The sequence below is a fragment of the Chenopodium album genome, chromosome 5, assembly GCF_948465745.1.
Source record: "Chenopodium album chromosome 5, dcCheAlbu1.1, whole genome shotgun sequence".
Lineage (NCBI taxonomy): Eukaryota > Viridiplantae > Streptophyta > Magnoliopsida > Caryophyllales > Amaranthaceae > Chenopodium > Chenopodium album.
The window spans coordinates 28,995,045-28,999,649 of NC_137838.1; positions in this window are offsets into that span (position 1 = coordinate 28,995,045).

Genomic DNA, 4,605 nt, shown 5'->3' on the forward strand with positions numbered 1-4,605 from the left:
GGAGGACATGACGAAGGGGTGGAGACTAGGTCGTTGGACTAATCTTCCCTAGGCCAAAAAAAAATTTATAATCACTCAACACACACTAATAACTAGCATGGGAGTAAGTCGAGGGTTGAACCACTAGGAATGGGAGGTGGTCACTATTGCTAGAGTTAAGCTATTTCGAAGAGGTGAAGTAAGGTGTTTGTACTCTAAAACAACTAAGAAAACGAGATTAAAACCAAATATAACAAACGCTAGGGTTTAGGATCCACATATACATGCATTGGATACAACTAATCGTGATTGGAATTGACTAAGTCGAGTGTTGCAAGGGGAAAATCAATTAAGCAATCAAGAAAGTATGATAGACTATTCTCCTATAGGTCAAAATAGCGCCAACTTCGAGACACTCTAGCTAGGAACTTCACAAACCAACTCAATCGAAAAATGCAAGCCACAAATCAATTGTCCGTATCAATATGAACTTACAATGGAATCTAGTGCAACGATCAAAGTTAGCTACTCTTCAATCAATCACACACATGCACATAATCAATCAACCAATTTAATTACTACATCAATTCCATCAATTTCCCCCAATTAGCATCAATCCATTACTCATATATACTTTACCATTGCACTAGCAAGAAAACTACTCACAATCCATGGAAATCAAGATCGAAACTAAGCTAAACAACAAATTCATCATCAGCATATTAATCAAACTAATTCAATCACAAATCAATCAAACCTGAACAATCAACAAAACAATTGAAATCAAAAGCTAAAGATTGCATTAAAGTATAAGTAATACTTACAAACTTGCTACAAATCAATGGAGAAAATACTTAGAATCATCAATCTTCAATCATCAATCAAGAACTTCTCTCTTTACAAACTAGAGTTTCTCTCTCTACAAAATCTAACCTAATTGTACAACTAACTCTTCTCCCCTAAAAATAGAAGGAAAATCTATATGTAGTAAACCTAACAAAGAGAAGGTAGTTAAATCGTCCAAAGAGACCCCTATAGGCGCGGCCATCACCAAGGGGGAGCGCGGCCGCACAGAACTAGGTACAAAACAGAGACCCTGAGAAGCGAGCCCGCACACAAGCGAGGCGCGACCGCGCCACAAGGCTACGCGGCCGCGCCATGGTTGCGCGCGCCCGCGACTGGGAGCAAGGCAGCCTCCTTCACCTTCGACTTTGCTCTTCCTCGTGCACTTCACTTGATGATGATGATGAACACGGAAGGAGGCAATCTTCAAATAGCCTCCACAGCGGGTCAACACCAATAATGGTGTACCTACCACTAGTATGCACGAGCTAGAACACATGGGCTTTACACTCCTTCAAACTATCTACAACTTTGGAAGGAGACTCGGGAATCCTCAAATTACGATCGTTACCTGAAAAATGAACGAAAACAAGCAAATTAAAGAGAAAATAACAAAATAAACCTAGAAATGCATAAAAATACGAAATCAACTAAGAAAATGCAAACTAAGGAAATAAAGAGTAAAACTAATGAAAAACAACAGAAAAGAGCTATAAAATAGCATGAATTCCACCCTAAAGAGAACTAAAGGAGTGCCATCATCAAATTCCGCCTAGCTAAACTTTTGCTCGTCCTCGAGAAAAACAAAGCAAGAAAGAATAAGGATGAAAAATTTATTCAAAAAGAAAAAGAAAGACATAAGATAGGAAAATACACTAATACTCACTAACGTAGGAATCACGGTTGTTTTTAGCTACAACAATCCCTTTAAACCCCAAAGTTGCCTATGAGGACGAGTGAGGTCTCGTAAAGTTTTCCTAAGAGCTTAATCTAAAACTCTCCACCAACATACATGAGGCAAACCACAAAATGTAAAAGAAAAATAAAGAAAAGCAAAATCAAAACCTTTACGAATTGGACTTTACAAAATGACTACACTTCACATGAATAAACAAATTTCTTAAGCAAATAGGTATGCACGTTCCAAGATATCTGAGGTTGATTGAAACACTGAATATGCTAAGCGTAGAGAACTAGTTATCACAATCTACCTTCATCCCACTCGGTCTTACCGCGTTCTCCCTATATTCTCAAATCTCCCTCTAATGAGCATCTCAATAAGACCTCGAAGGAGCCGGAAAAGAACATATTCTGGGCTACTCGATGTCTTGACTTTGCATCCCCTTTCTTTAGGCTTTAACTCATAATGCCCTCCCTTGATATGTGACTCAACCTCTAGGTCAAAAGGTTTTTCCCAATGGTTGTAACATAAGGGCAAAAAGGGTGAGGGTAGGCTAAAGTTTAAAAATTTGGTGGTATCCCTAATAGTGAAGTAAAGGACGGGCCCCTTCTTAGAATCACAATCAAGTAGTCACAAAAAAAAAAAAACAAACTAACACCCCAAGCTTATTCAAAGCTATAACCACAATCATATATACAAAAAGCATAAGACCTTCAAACCGTGCATACCATTACCACTTAGGAAAATGTTCATTCAAAAGCAAAAAATCGGTTGTAAATAGTCAAATTCAAAAGAAAGATAAAAAGTGAAAAATAAAGCCTCAAAACATACCACAAACTAAAATCAAGAAGAAATAAAAATAAAGGAAAAGAAATGAGAAAATAAAAACCATAGATAAAGGAAGAGTAGGAAAAGAAAGAAAGGAACAAAGATGCAAGTATGACACATAAATCCCAATCAACAAACAAATGATCAATTGACAACATTGCCAATGATCCCAAACACTCTAGGTGTTACAAGCATCCATCCTCGAACCATTCAACTTCTCCTAAAACTAATCCTAAACTATGCATCCAAGAAAAGAAAAGAGAAAAAGAAAAACAAGTGATCTCGCCGACTTTCGAGCAATGCTAATAAAAATAGGTGGTAGAATCGACCACCTTCATTGAGCTCCAAAGACAATAGCATCATTATCAAGGTGATGTGAGAAGAAAAGTAGAAAAACGAACTACATACAAAGAAAACGGTTAGTAACTTCAAAACAAAATAAAATAAAAAGAAACTACGAAACAAAACTAAACTAAACTATCAAAATGTAAAGGTAAGAAAATAAGAACTAATTAACTAACTAAACACCTAACTAACTACAAAGCACTAAACTACAAATTTTGGATTCAAGGGTTTCGATTCATGGGATTTGGATATTAGGGGTTTGGATTTTTGGGAGCAACACATGCATCATCATTAAATAAGAAACAATATCAAAATAATTTAAAGACAAACACATTCGGACAAAGCATTTTAAATAAAATGAAAGTCAAACACATTCAAACAAAGCTTTTTGAATCGAATGAAAGTCAAATGCATTCAACGGAGCTAAATAAATTAAATGAAAGTCAAACACATTCAAAAAAAGCTTTTTAAATCAAATGAAAGTTAAACATATTAAAACAAAGCTTTTTGAATAAAATGAAAGTCAAACAGGTTCAAACAAAGCTTTTTGAATCAAATGAAAGTCAAACACATTCAAATAAAGATTTTTGAATCGAATGAAAGTCAATAGAATTCAACAAAGCTAATTTAACCATATGAAAGTCAAACACATTCAAACAAAACTTTTTGAATCAAAGGAAAGTCAAACACATTCAAACAAAGCTTTTTGAATCAAATGAAAGTCAAATAGATTCAAACAAAGCTTTTTAAATAAAAAAAAAGTCAAACACATTAAAAAAAAATTTCTGAATCGAATGTAAGTCAAATCTTTTTGACTCAAAGGAAAGTCAAACACGTTCAAACAAAGCTTTTAGAATCAAATGAAAGTCAAACACATTCAAACCAAGCTTTTTGAATCGAATGATAGTAAAATGCAATTAACGAAGCTAATTTAATCAAATGAAAGTCAAACCCATTCAAACAGACCTTTTTTATCGAATGAAAGTAAAAAGAATTTAATGAAGCTAATTGAATCATATGAAAGTCAAACATATTCAAACAAATCTTATTTAATCAAATGAAAGTCAAACACATTTAAACAAAGCTTTTTGAATCAAATGCGAGACAAACAAATTCAACCAAAGCCTTTTGAATCGAAAGAAAGTGAAATGCATTAAATGAAACTAATTAAATCAAATAAAATTCAATCTCATTCAAACAAAGCTTTTGAATCAAATAAAGGACAAACACATTCAAAGAAAGCTTTGAATCGAATGAAAGTCAAATACATTTAAGGAAGCTAATTAAATCAAATGAAAGTAAAACACATTCAAACAAAGCTTTTTGGGTTAAATGAAAGTCAAAAGCATTCAACGATGGTATTTGAATCATATAAAAGTCAAACACAATGAAACAAATCTTTTTGAATCAAAGGAAAGTTAAACAAATTCAAACAATGCTTGTTGAATCAAATGAAAGTCAAACTCATTCAAACAAAGCTTTTTGAATCAAATGAAAGTCAAACACATTCAAATAATTTTTTTTAATTAAATGAAAGTCAAACACATTCAAACAACGCTTTTTGAGTCCAATGACAGTCAATAGCATTCAACGAAGCTAATTAAATCATAAGAAAGTCAATTACATTTAAACAAATAATTTTAAATCAAATGAAAGTCTAACACATTCAAACAAAGCTTTTTGAATGAAATGAAATTTAAACAAATTCA